The sequence below is a fragment of the Equus caballus genome, chromosome 3, assembly GCF_041296265.1.
Source record: "Equus caballus isolate H_3958 breed thoroughbred chromosome 3, TB-T2T, whole genome shotgun sequence".
NCBI classification, from domain to species: domain Eukaryota; kingdom Metazoa; phylum Chordata; class Mammalia; order Perissodactyla; family Equidae; genus Equus; species Equus caballus.
In genome coordinates, this window is record NC_091686.1 from 104,186,653 (window position 1) to 104,202,123 (window position 15,471).

General features: G+C 36.6%; 1 protein-coding gene across 8 annotated transcripts in view; it reads right to left on the reverse strand.

Annotated features, from left to right (window-relative positions):
- STIM2 (stromal interaction molecule 2) overlaps positions 1-15,471 on the reverse strand; it is a 170,501-nt gene that overhangs the window by 88,114 nt on the left and 66,916 nt on the right. The window lies entirely within an intron of this gene.

Genomic DNA, 15,471 nt, shown 5'->3' on the forward strand with positions numbered 1-15,471 from the left:
GCGTAGGTAAAAGAGTGATACCATCAATCCAAATAACAATATAAGGAGAAACAGGAAACAGTTTTTTAAGAAAAGCACCGATGGGCTCAGTCTAAGACTTTCTAGACAGGAAAACAAGGAGAGAAAGTAACGTATTTTTTTAGAATTTAGGACACCACGTTGGAGATCCTAGCAGACAAAATGTGAGAATGAAATTCAGGACCAAAGTCAGAACTGAACATACATGGAAGTGATAGTTAAAGCCATGAGCCTGAAGGAATGAAAGAAGAGGCCCAAAGACAAAAATCTTATGGAAGGAGACTTCTAGTTTCCAGTTCTACATGTAAGGAGCTTGGAAGTTACCACTCCATCGTAACAAGTAAAAAGCTAAACTAACTGAAAAGTAAACAACTCCTTCTGGATCCCTAAGAGAGAGAAGGACACAGGACAAACCGCTTCCCCCAAGACTGGAGAGACCAAGAGGAGAATACAGGCTTACCCTTCCTGAAACAGTCAGGAGAGGAAACAGCTGCAGGAACTGTGCTGGGGTAGGAAAATCTGAACTGTAACTGACGAATTGCTGGAGGCTCAGCGCACACAAGTCTGGAAGTTAAAGACTCCAGGGATACCCAGTCATAGGAAGGACCCCCACAATATTGTGAGATTTACCTCCAGGAGCTCGACCAGATTCCAGCAGTAAATACTGGAGAAAAATCCCCTCCTGCTTCTGGCAGGGGGAGGGGAAAAAGAACCACTTTGAAATACTGCGAAGCACTCTGTGCCTCTTATCAAGGCCTGCCCTCAGGAGAAAATAAACCAAAGCCTAACCTGCTGGGGTATTATCAGAGCCTAACTGACAGGAAATACTCAATTCCACCTGGCTCTAGCCTTCCAGTGGGAGAAGAGAAATACTCAATTCCAGCACACACTAGCCATCCTGCCTCAGCTAAGAGGGAAGAAAAAAACAAAAACTGAGAAACATAACAGCCCAGAGGCACAGGCTCTCTAAACAACTGAGACCTCATTGCAGGACTACAGAACGCTTTCCCTCCCCCCATACCTCACCACCATATTACTAGAGGCCATGACAAGAGTTCCTTTTACCCCATACAACATGTCCAGCTACTGAGAAAAAATTACAAGGCATCCCAAAAGGCAAAAAACACAATTTGAAAAGAGAGCATGTATCAGAACCAGACACAGCAGGGATGCTGGAATTATCAGACCAGGAATTTAAAACAACTATGAATAATATGCTAAGGACTCTAATAGATAAAGTAAGTAGTATGTAAGAACACATCGGCAATGTAAGCTGAGGGATGGAAATCTTAAGAAAGAACCAGAAAGAAATGCTGGAGATCAAAAATCCTGTAACAGAAATGAAGAATGCCTTTGATGCACTTATTAATTAGTAGACTGGACACAGCTGAGGAAAAAATTTCTGAGCTAGAGGATATATCAATAGAAACCTCGAAAACCAAAAAGCAAAGAGGACAAAGACTGAAAAAAAAACAGAACAAAATATCCAAGGACTGTGGGATAACCACAAAAGGTGCAACATATGTGTAATGAGACTACCAGAAGGAGAAGAGAGAAAGGAACAGAAGAAATAGCTGAAACAATGACAGAGGATTTTTAGGGCAGTGAAAATACTCTGTATGATATTATAATGATGGATATATGTCATTATACACTTGTCCAAACCCAGAGAATGTACAACACCAAGAATGAATCTTAAAGAAAACCGTGGACTTTGAGTATGATGTGTCCATGTAGGCTCATCCTTGGTAAAAAATGCACCATTCTACTGAGTGATGCTGATAATGAGTGACTAGACACACGTGGGGGTAGAGGGTATACGGGCAATCTCTCTATCTTGCTCTCAATTTTTTTTGCTGTAAACCTAAAACTGCCCTAAAAGAATTAAGTCTTAAAAAATAAATCTATGGAATACACACACTTCAGGGTGCAAGAAAAGCAAGACCAATAAAAAAAAATCAGAGGAGAAGTAGCCAGAAGCAGAAAGAAGGAAAACCAAGCAAGTTCATTTCAATCCTATGTCCTACAACACCATACTCCAGTCAGACTGAATTACTCACTAGTGCATAAATTAGTACCCAACATTCTTGCTTTAATGCTCTTCCTTACCCTGAACCTTCATGTTGGAATGTTCTACTACCATCTACACCTGTGAAAACCACACCCGTTTCCAAAGGTCCATCTCAAGGACGCCTACCCCAAGTTTTCCTTGATGCTCCCCAAATAGATGTGCACTCTCTTTTCTAAAACCTAAGAGCACTTCCATGATTCATGTCTATTCCTAGTATATAATTTGCCATAATGTGTCTTGTATTATTCATATACGACATTATATGCTCTACTAGATGGTAAGCTCATAGAGGTCTATGGTCATTTTTTCATTCTGCCCCATATTTAGTACAGTGCTGTATATATAAACAGAAACTTTAAACATTAGGTGAGTTTGTTTTTAACTGAGTGGTCAATAACACCCTTAGTCAGGAGTTCAGGCATATTTCCCAAGTCCTTGAGGGGACAAGGAAAAGAAAATAAAAGGAAAATTAAAACAAAACGAAAATCAACTATTTCATTTTAAAAACAGTTTTTAAAATTCCACAAAAACCCCATACCTCCCTAATTAAAACCTGAAAGAAATTTTACATACTTATGGGATATAAAAAATAAAAAAATAAAGGTCAGTTGGAAAGGATTAGTGATTAAAGTGAAAGGCTCTCAAATATTTTTAATCAATTATTTTAAACATTTTCAGGATCAAGGTAAAATATTCCTTCAGTTTTAAAAAGATCCTCTTTATCAATTGAGCTTAACAGACTATAGTTTCAGCCCTCCAGGCCTAGTAACACTGTAAAAAGGCCAGGGGGTAGTAAAAAGCAGGTCATCAACAGCTGGTAGGACCAGTACTAGGTCATGAGCAAATCAAGCCAGGCCAGACCCAGAAAAGTCCGGATAGAAAGCCTAACTAAAATACAGGGCTAATTAACAGGGGAAAATAGCAATCTTTATGGTGAGGTAAGGTGTATTCTCCAGGCAAGCTTAACATAACATTTAAGACATAAGCCAATATGATTCAAATCGAATATAGGAACAAGCAGGTCTGAGGTCCTAGGGAAAAAGCTGACATCAACATCCAGAGGTTTTCAACTAAAACTGAGATCATTAATAGAAACATAGTTCAAGAATGCATAAAAGGAGGTTCTTTCAGTTTCCAGGGCTCAAACCTGAATACAAATTTTAAAAAACAACAACTTGGAACTATGTCTAAACCTGTTGTGGAGAGTGAAGAGGAGTTGGGAGAGTTGGGCTCTAACCCAGTTCTCTTCACACACACAAAGTGACCCAAGTAACATAGCCTCTCTAAGCCTCGGTCTCCTCATACATGAAATAGGGATACCAGCTGTCTTGCCAATTGCAAAAAAACATCACTGAAGATAATGTGAGACATCACAAATGCTTTATAAACCATGATGTTAGAATCAACTTGTGGTGGGGTTTTCTGAGGACAAGAACAATTTACTTTGCATCTCCCTGATACAGCACAGTATCTTACCTTAAGACCTCAAAAATAGCTTTCTAGAGCAAAACAGCCTTCTGAAGACCACGTGGTTAGTGACAGCTGAACAGAGGATAGAACTATAGGAAAATGTAGACTGTTATATAATTTTCTTTAGATATGAAAATTTGGGACAGCCAGGAAACTTACTACTAAAAGAAAATTCTAAAAATCAATGAAAAGGTCGATGAGTACATTTTAAGTTAATACAGAAAATATTGTTAAGCTATATAATTTCTAGAGAATAAAAAGACAAAAAAATCACTGAACTCTAAGAAAAAGAAATAGAAAAATATCTGAGTCTCTGTCACATTACTAGAAAATGAGCTGTACCATGTAGAAAGACTTAGGGTGATAAACTAAATTAAAACAGATCCAAGCTTTACTAATAGCACAAACTTGGCATAATACTTAGATCAATTCAATAACAACTTAGTGAAGGAGCAAGACACAGATAAAGGTAGGTATAATAGAAAGGAGACTGTGATTAGACATATAATGAGGTAATTATACAGCCCCATTTGCCTGGGACAGTCCTCATTTACACCTGTCTTCCTGGTTTAATTATTAACAGCACCCTCTTTCACTCTCAAAAGTATCCCAGTTTGGATGATGAAATATATGGTCACCCTATCTACAAGAACAATCTATGGCAGAGTTAATGTTACAGGAAAGGTACAATTTTATTTAATTTGTGAAACGGAAATAAACAGGTTCTGTACCCACTCGAACTCAGACATCTTTTGGAAGATGAGACAATATGTGAAGGGTACTAAACTCCCAAAAAAATGCATTACATAAACGCAGTGCCAGGCTGTGATCCTGAAAATGTCCAGGAAAGGAGGGGGAGAAGAGGAGCAGGACTGGCAGTACAGTCAGGCTGGAACTGAGGGAACAGACGCAGGTCCTGATTCACACTCCTACTCTTCTGCCCCCTTCCAGTCTGTAACAGGATTTAATATGAAACTCTTGTTAAGGTAAATTAAAAATTAATGGGAGAGGAATGGGAAACAAATTTTTTTAATGAAAATACATAATTACCAGGTGGTCTGAGTAAGGAAAGTGGAAATAATTTGAAGGAAGGGGCTAAAGATTTACTAGCTGAAGCAGGGGTCGTGATAACTCCCAGAAAGAGGCAAAGGAACTAGGTTGAATGTTTCAAGGCCATAAAATGATTTCAGAAGCTTTTGGCTCTTTATAGACAGATCTCATTCTATAGACCGTTCAGTCCCAGTTTATAAACTGTTTGCATTTAAGAGTGTTTATCTGCCATTTGAAATACATCTTTCCACAGAAACTATTACAGTGTTTTAAGTTCCTACCTACTGCAGCACAAAAGCCTTTTTAATTCACATGTAACTGAACTATACGTATACCAATGGTGCTTCTCAAATGACCTGTGACTAAGGAAGCATCAGGAAGAGAGAATCCGTTATAATAAATCAGAGTTTGAGGTAGAGGCAAGATATTGTGGATGGTAAGAAATGGCAGGATAACAGTCTTCTAGTTTCTATGGTAGTTGCTTTGAGGGACAAGGAGATATATGAATAGAAACACTCTGGGAGAATTAATTCTCATCAAGTATTATAAACAGAAAGATAACAACCACAGTCAGTAAATAAATTGGAAAAGCAAGAGACAGAGGAGGAAGTACAGTAATTAGGTACTACAATTGTCAAGGCAAGACATAAGAGTCCAGGTATGCAACTAAATAAATGCTGAGGCAGGATAAAAAATTCAGAACTTAAGAAATATTCTAGGTACAACTATAAAATAATGAGATTTTCTTAAAATCTATCTCAATATTTTATATAATGGTTCTTAACCATTCTAGGTTACAAAGCCATCTTCCTTTAACAAAAAAAAAGCAAAGAGTTTTCTCCCCAGAAAAATACACACACAACCCTACTTTATAGTAACTGTATGTCCATGACTCCCTGTAGAAAATATTAAGAAACTTGTAAGGTAGGACTTGGCTAAAGTGAAATCACAAAGTACAGGGGCAGGAAGCAACGCCGTTTGCAAGACCATCACAATAGCCAAATATAAATACCATGCCTGAGATGACAAAAGCTGTTACAAAAGTACAGTGCAAAAACTATAAGATTTATTAAATACAACGCAGACATCAGAATCACCTGAGGACTTGCTAAAATACAGATTTCTGGGCCCCACCCTCAAGTTCCTGATTCAGTAGGGCTGGGACGGGGCCCAAGAATTTGCATTTCTAACAAGTTGATGCTTGTCCAGGGAGCATATTTTGCTTTATTCCTTAGAGCAATCTTTCAAAACTACAGCAATTCCTTCTTCATTCTCTTCTCTCCCTTGAGGCCCAAAGATTTGGCTGCAACGATCTATTTTGTCAAATGGGTTCATCGCCTTTCCTTCCTCATTCTGTAGGTTAAATACAAAGTAGGAAAATGCCCCAACCTTTTTTTTACCTTGCTTCCAAAACACACATGCAGCCTCCATATTATTTTGAATAGCTCAAAGTGCAGTTAACAGATGTGAACAGAGAAGACACAAGCCAAATGACTAACAGGTACTTGGTGCTTAACAGATTTTGGTGCATTGTAGAATATCAAAATACCTTGATCATACATCCCGAGAGGACTTCCTTCTAGATAAGAGGAGGATGTTTCTTCCATAGCCTCCTATTTAAAGGTGTTCAAAATCATTAATTCTCTTCTAGGATCTCTACAGATCAATAATTTAAATTTAAAAATTAAAAGAATTTGCAGCTGAAAGAAAAAGTCAGTGGCAAATTAAAAGTATTTTTCAAACAAAGGAAATAGAGATTTTAATGTCTTCTCTTATCAAAATGATATCTAAATTTTCTGTCTCAGTCACTCCCCACCTTTTTTTCTAAATTAATATAAATGAATGAGCTTTGCTCCATTCTTACAATACCATTACAGGTATCATAGATATCAGAGCCAATTTCAATCATGAAAAGCAGAGTGGTCACCATAACAATATCAGTAATTGATGTGCTATATAGATAAGAGACCTATATACAGTGAACAGTGGAAATTAGAGAAAAATAAATATTAAGATTAGCAGTGTCTCTGGAACTTGCTTTCTGGAAAAACTCTCACAGTTGCCTGTTCTTATAAAAATGAAACGAAGACTACGTGACTTATAACAGACCTTGCTTTACAATTCCTTAGTGCAGTGGTCTCCAAATTCAGTTGCCCAGACCCTACAAGGATGGACAATCTAACCCACTTGAGAGGGATAAAATATCAGAACTTCCATTCATATTTAATTTTTATCTTATTTTTAATTTATACTTTTGTGAACATTTTAAAAAGACATAATAGTATAACAGTATGTATGTATATACATTAAATACATAATAAATACATATATACACATGCACTACTTATATACAGCTATTTATTTATCCAGGAGGGCATAATGAGGGAGATTAATGATACATATTAACAGAGAAAAACAACACAGAGTAGGAATCAAGAACATGGATTCAGTCTGGCTTCAAAACCCCAGTTCTATCATTTATAAGCTGGTGACCAAAGGCACATTGCCTAACTTCCGTGAAGCCTGTCTCCTTATCTGCAAATAAGATAATAATATTATATTTGTAGCTCATAGGGTTGCTATGAGGAGTCCATACCATAGTACATGCAAAGTGCTTACAGTGCGGAATAAACAGTAAATGCTCAATAAATGTTTTCTGTTATTTTAGTATCTAAATCTATAAATGTAAGTTTGAGAAGTCCTATAGTAACAAAACTAAATTAATCCATCATTTCCCAATTTTGGCCATCTAACCATTTTTTCTATGGCTTATCTATTAACATTCTCTGCTACTCTAATTGTACGCTTATTGCTATTATTTTCGAGGAAGAATTAAAGTCTGTTTTTATGGCATCAAGTAATTAACTAACTGAACTATGAAAATTTCAGTATACAGGAAAACACCTCAATAATTATAATTTAACAGAGAGCAAGAATTCTTTAACACCTACTCTCTTACCTTACCTGCTTGGCCTTTCAGGGGAATGCCAAGTGATCCTTCAGTCAAATAAATTGTACTGGTACATTTGTGCATGCAATTACAGACACAAAGCACTGTCCAACACATCACGCTTTCAAATTCTAGACATATCCTATTACAAAGATAAACATGACAAGGCTTACTGTGGTTCACTTCCAAAATGAAGCCTTTTGAAGGAAGTTATGTAACTTGAATGTTTTCATACTTTATAATTCTGTGGCTTGAGAATTTCCCATCAAATATGGCTAGCATATTTGTTAGTACCGTTAGCAGAATATAGAAACAAATCACAGTAAACAGCCTCTAAAATGGCTCCCATGATCACCACATCCTCGGATTCATGCCATCATGTAACTCCCTCCCCTTGAGTATCAGCGGGATCCGGTGACTCACTTCTGGCAAACAGAATATGGCAAAAAAGTGATGGGATGTCACTTCTAAGATTAGGTTACAAGAATAATTTGACTTCCATGTTGTTGGCCCTTCTCTTGCGCTCTCTCTCTGAGCTCCCTCTGACTCTCTCGGAGGGAAGCCCACTGCCACCTTATGAGCCGTGTAGCAGGGAACAGATATCTCCAACCAACAACCAGTGAGGACCTGCAGGGCCAAGAAGCACATGAGTAGGCTTCGAAGTGGATCCTCCTTGAATCAGGCCTTGAGATAACTAAAATACAGCTGACATCTTAATTGCAGCCTTGTGACAGAGACCCAGAGCCAGAAGACCCAGCAAAGCTGCACCTGGATTTCTGACCCACAGAAATCATGAGATAATGAATGTATATTGCTGTAAGCCACTACCTTTGGGAGAAAATTTGTTACACGGCAATAGATGACTAATACGTAAGCTAAAATTTTAACTTAAAGAACACATGCATTTATTCTTTGAGAAACAGTAATCCAAATAATTCAAAACTCATTGATCCTATTTTAAAATGTATTTTCTACTATGTTTTCTAAGCCCACTTTTACCTATTTTCATAAGTGATTCTCCTTGTTTCAGACACAGATACATCTGTGTTGTTAACTAAATTTTCTGAGAGGTACATAGACAAATGATGACAAAGGTGTTTTTCAGGAAGAATAGTTACTGAAGAAAAACTGAAATACCAGGTACAACCAGATTTTCCATATAAGTTGGTCTTAAAGTTGATTATATATATCAAACCAACTGATAAGAACAAAAACTCTAAAACTACCTATTCCAAATGACATCGATGAAAGAGAAGAATGGGTAAAAAGGAAAAAAAAATTAGAAAAAGGGAAGGAATTTTTAATAATTTAAAAGGAAAAAAGGGAAAAGTAAAAACAAAAAATAAAGTTCACACAGATCAGAAACTATAATAAATTTTTCAGTCACAAAGTAGGCAATACAATGTGAATTCTCATTGCCTTCTATTGCTGTGCTCAAGGCAACAAAACCATTCATTTCTCTTATTTAAATTATTTGCTGATCAAGTACCTACACTTTCAAAAGTATCTTCAATATTGACAGAACATTCAAACTTGATTGTAATCAACAACTCAATCTAAACAGGTCACAGATCCAGCACAAATTGACATTTAATCTTTTTGATCTTGGGCCAAAAGATAATGAAAGCAAAAGCTCTACATCCTGTTCCTAATCTGAAACACGCCCAGTTCTCCAATTTCAGGTTTAGAATAGCTCTGGAAAATTGCCAGATATTTATTCCCTTACTTGTCCAAGTACTGCATACAGTACACTTAAGTGTTACCTTCTTAATGAGAACTGCCGTGACCACCCTATTTAAAACTGCAGCCACCCATCATCTACCTGTCCTGATTCCCCTTTCCCTGCTTATTTAGCTTTTTGTTTAGTCTGCCTTCCACAAGCCCCAAAAGAATGTTAGCTTAAAGGCTTGAAGATTTAAGTGAGATTTTGTCTGTTTTCTTCCTGATATATTTCAAGATTTATTGAGTATCTGGCATATAATAGATCCTCAAATATTAGCTCAATATTAAATGGATGAATAAACTACAAGAGTAAATGCCTTCTCATACAAACAAACATACAAAAAGAAATACAAAAACAAAAAACATTAAAACAGAGGGCACTAAAAGAGAAAAAAATTGAGTTTTCGACCATCATTTTCAAATGCTAAGTATTTTTTTAAACTTTTTTTGAAAAGCTACATTGCAAAGCAAAGATCAAAAGAAGAAATTAAGTATTTTAAGTTTTTGACTAAGGTTTCCTATTAAACTCGTGAAATTTCCTAATGATGGCTGCTACAGGACCATAATAGTATTACTATTTACTTCTTTAAAAAAGAGAGACTTTAAAAAGATGTGGGCTGGCCCAGTGGCGCAGTGGTTAAGTTCACACGTTCCGCTTCTCAGTGGCCTGGGTTTCGTCGGTTCCGATCCCAGGTGCAGACATGGCACCACTTGGCAAAAAGCCATGCTGTGGTAGGTGTCCCACGAATAAAGCAGAGGAAGATGGGCATGGATGTTAGCTCAGGGCCAGTCTTCCTCAGCAAAAAGAGGAGGATTGGCAGTAGTTAGCTCAGGGCTAATCTTCCTCAAAAAAAAAAAAAAAGACACTTTAACAAGAAATACAAATCAAGATGTAGCTACAATAGTCCACCCTAACCTGTTTCCCTTTCCACAGTTTCAGTCACCCACTGTAAACTGCAGACATTGTCTGCTCTTGACATCCAAACATCCAACCATCAACATCAACATGGCTCCATGATGCTTCTTCTGACATAGGTCAGAAGGTCAACAGCTGCCTAACACTACGTCATTCACATCACTTCATCTCATCACATAGGCACTGTACCATCTCACATCATCACAAGAAGGGTGAATACAGCACAATAAGATACTGAGAGACAGAGCACATTCACACAACTTTTATTACAGTATATTATTATAATTGTTCCATTTTATTATTAGTTATTGCTGTCAATCTCTTACCATGCCCAATTTATACATTAAACTTTATCATAGGTATACATACACAGGAAAAAACACAGTATATATAGGATTCAGTATTGTCCTCAGTTTGAGGCATCCACTGGGAGTCCTGGAATGCACCCCCTGCAAATAAGGGGAAACTACAGTATTCTGAACTGAAGGCACCAAACTAGTCCAAGAACTGCAGAATTAATAACTCATTCCTTAAAGCCTACAACACACCAGTCTCTAGATCAGTGCTGTCCAATAGAAATAAACTGTGATCTACATATGTGATTTTAAATTTTCTAGAAGTTGCATTAAAAAGTAAAAAGAAACAAGTGAAATTAATTTTACATTATATGTCATGTAATCCAGTATGTCCATAATATTATCATGTTCAACATGTACTATTTTAAAATTTAGATATTTTACATTCATTTTCTCACATAAATTTTCAAAATTTAAAGTGTATTTGACACTTATAACACACCTCAATTTTAAGTGCTCAACAGCCACACGTGGCTAGTAGCTACCATACTGGACAGTGGATTTCTGACTCTTTTAGGAACTAATCAAATATAGAGGTATACTGTATTTGCTTTTAAGTGTTAATATTAGAAGAAATACAGAGAGAAAGAGATCATCTTTTTCTAATCGTTCAAGTTCATCTATCATACTGATAGAATTCTAAGCTCTTTTAACGTGTCTTACTTTTTAATATAAAGTTTTTAGTCCTAACTTTTATTACAAAATGTTTGCAATACCACTGAAATTTAAAAGACTCAATAAGAACTCCATTGAAGTATAAATTACATAGCCATGTACACTTACTCTGTCTGGCACAGTGATAATGATAACATTTCACAGGTTTGAGCATTTAATATCTGATGATGAGGTAAAAACAATTAAAATAACTCAAGTCTAGGAACTATTACGCAATCAAATATATTCAAATAGGCTGTCAAATATCTGCATAAGCTTACTTAAAACCTCTCTGTCTATATATATACAATTTTACCAGATCTTTCCTTTGAAGGTATTTTTAATGATTAAGAAAATGTACACTTTTTTCAGATTTAAATATTTTTGTAAGTGTGATATCATAAGAACTATATTTGGTCTTTGTCCCTGATTCCTGCCACAGAGCTCTTAAAACTCTTGGAATTTCCTAAGTGATAGGAATGTCTTTCACCCCTTTAGATCACACCTGAATTCATGCTAATGAGATGACTTATGGCCCCTGGATCACCTCAGGATGAGGCTGGTCACCAGAAAGACCAAGTGATTAGGGGGTTGGAACTTTCAGTCCCACCCACCTGACCTCTAGGGAAACTGAGCTATGTAAAAACTTTTGAACTTCAAGATCCTGAGAGCTTCCATGTTGGTGAACATATGGAGGTGGTGGGATGGTGGCATGTCCAGAGTGGGCATGGAAGCTCTGTGCCCCTCCTACCATACCTTGTCCTATCCATCCTTTCCATTTGGCTTTGCCAAGTTGTATTCTTCATGATAATAAACCAGTAAACCTAAGTAAAGTGTTTTCCTGAGTTCTGTGAGCCACTCCAGCATATTATCAAACCTGAGGAAGGAGTCATGGGAATCCAAGATTTATAGACAGTTGGTCAGAAGTATGCATGACCCGAGACTTGTGACTGGCATCTGAAGTGGGGGCAGTTCGGTGGGATGGTGCCAGAACTGAAATGAGTTACTGGAAACCCACGTGGTGTCGGAGAATTAAAGAATTGGTTGGTGTCAGAAAACAACCAAGAGTAGCAATATTTATAACTTGATATATCAATTAACAAAGGTGATTTTTTAATATAAAGAATTTAGCCTTTTTCTAGGCCTAAAATTAACCAATCTTAATATGTCAATCTGTAATTTCTGAAATGCAGCTATCTAAAACTATTCAACTTTTAAAAAGTGAAACTGTACACCAGTATTTTCAAATATTTTATAAGACTAAAACTCTCAAAATTAATCACATATGCTCTTTCAATCCCACTTCTCCCTTCCCATAAAATAATCCTTCAGCATTAATATGTTTCCTAACCTAAAACAAAGCTAAGCAATGATTAGGTCCTCAAGCAATACTAACATCAAAGGAAAACTTAGCACCATCAGTGTGATAACTGAAAATTATGTCCTTTCAGTACAGCACCACAAGGTTTAATGCTAAAAGTTATCTCCAATTTAATTGCTGGACACAATTAGAAAACTGCACAGGGCATTCATCTACTAAACACTATTCACTCTCAGAGCTGACATGGAATTTGATAAAACTAATACTGTCATACTGTAAATGACTAAAAAAATGTAGAACAATTATTTTAGGAAATCTATTTAGCCTAGAGAATAATTCTCTCTACAAAGAGAATCAAATATGCAAATATAAATTCTATTTAATCCATAATTTATAAGGATAGTAATAATTTATAAAGTAAATAGAGTTTATGTTCACATATTTGATATTCACATTCTTAAGCAACTATATTGGCAACTAAATAAACCACTTAGACAACCTTGGGAGGATTAGAAAGAACAATTCATCACTAATAATCCCAAGTATTATTACTAAAAAGTAATCTTATAGCTTGTTTTAATGTGTGTGTGTGCGTGTGCGCGCACTTATTGGGACAGAGAGAAGGAATGATGATGATGTTGAGAGAATGAATTACTCGATATAATAAAATGACCCACAATAAATGACAACTACTTTATTTTCTAGCAACAGTAAAACTCTTGATAATCCAATTTCATTTCACTGTACTTCATGACCAAGAGAATATATTTACATACTTCAAATACTTTTTAAGTTAGAAACAATGTAAAATAGGATTATCCTGTCATCTGTGGTTCTAGAAATGAATAAAATAAATTGGACTATTTAGAACTGAAAGCTATGATTATGGTATTAATGGAACTGAGCTCTAACCAAAACAATTTAATCACAATGAGAAGAGATTATCTCAGTAAGCAGAAATCAGATGATGCTGAGACATTAACTTTAAGACTGAAGAGTTATTACCTGATCTAATAAACAATAAGAAATCATTGTTAAGTTTCTTAGCTAGAGAAAACACTCTCCAAGTGATATGCATGATGGATTGGAGAAGAAAAACTTAGAGGTAATAATCTAGGCACAAAATAATAAACCCCCAGATTAAAACAGAGCATGTAAACAACTAGAACAGAGAAGTGAGAAAGGAAGAAAAAGAAATCAATTTTAAGAACACAAGACAGAAGGGGTTAGCAAACTACAGCCTGCTGCCTGTTTTTGCAAATAAAGCTTTACTGGAACACAGCCATGCCCATTAGTTCATGTATTGTCTATGGCTGCTTGGCACTACAACGGGAAAGTTGAGTAGTTACAGCAGAGACCATATGGCCCACAAAATCTAAAGTATTTACTAGCTGGCCTGTATTAGTTTCCTAGGGCTGCTGTAATAAAGTACTACAAACCGGATTGCTTAAAAGAACAGAAATTTATTCTCTCACGGTTCTGGAGGCTCTAAGTCTAAAATCAAAGTATAAGCAGGGCCATCCTCTAAGGCTCTAAGGGGACAATAATTTCCATACCTTTCTCATAGCTTCTGCTGCCACTAGCAATTCTTGTCATTCGTTGACTTGTAGTTGCATAACTCCAATCTCTGCCTCCACTGTCATATGATCATCTTCTCCCCTGTGTCTGTATCTCCACATGGTGTTCTCCTCTCTTACAATGACACTAGTCATATTGGATTACTGGTCATATAGCCTCATGTTAACTAATTACATCTGAAATGACCTTCTTTCCAAATAAGGTCACATTCTGAGGTACTAGAGGTTAGGGCTTCAAAGTATGGTTTGAAGGGGAACACATTTCCACCCGTACCTTGGCCCTTTACAGAAAATGTCTGCCAACTCCTGATTTAGAAGAATAAGAATTGAGGAGAAGTAGGTCCAGAAGTACCATTGAACAGTGAAGCGTTTCAAAGAGAAGAGCTGGGATTTTGATTTAGACAAACTAAGTTGAAAGCAAAAGTAAGAGTCCTCACAAGATATCAGGCAGAAAGCAATACACATAGGTCACGAATCTGGACTGGCTTAGAGACAGAGGAATTAGGAGCAACCTAAAAATGGATAAGCATTCTCAAGGTAAAAGTTTTATACCGCAGGTTAAGAACTGATCTTGAGAGAATGTTACTGTCAGATAACAATGTGATCAGAGGATGTCATTATTATATAACATTAGATAATAATGTAATTTAGTATTATATAAACTAAAAGAGAAGCATTTCAACAGCGACAAATACAACAAAGAGGTTGAAGAGGCCTGAAAAAATGACCAGGGGATTCGGTTAGAATGAAACCACAGCTGAATAAAGAAAACAACTCCTACAGAGAAACTAAGAGGGACACCAGACAGGGGTAAGATGAGAATGCTTAAGAAATAAAGCATTATTTACTTGTACAGTGAGTAGAGCAGATTAATACATTGATGACCCCCAATAAAACCCTTTTCCTGGTATTTATACCCTTGTTTGATCCTCTCCCACATAGACTCTGAGTTTAGCCAAATAACTTGTGTTAAGCCCATTTGATAAACAGGCATTGGCAAACAGAGGCATGATAAGCACTTTCACACAGGAACTTGTTTTCTTGGAGCACTGCCACTCGCAGCCAGCTGCCATGCTGTAAGGAAGCTTGAGCTAGACTCCAGAATGGAGAGAGACTCTGAAGGATAAGAGGTCATCTCAGATATTCCAGCCCCAGCAGAGCTCCCAACTGACACAACTGCCATAGTGACCCCAGCCCACACCTAAGGGAACAGAAAAAGTGCCCAGCTGAGCCCAGTCAACTCAGAGACTCAGAAGAAATAATAAACTGTTGTCGTATTAAACCACTAGATTTTGTGGTGATTTGTAAAGCACCAATAATAACTGATATAATCAAAATAGGATGTATGTTTGAGAAATCCAAGAAC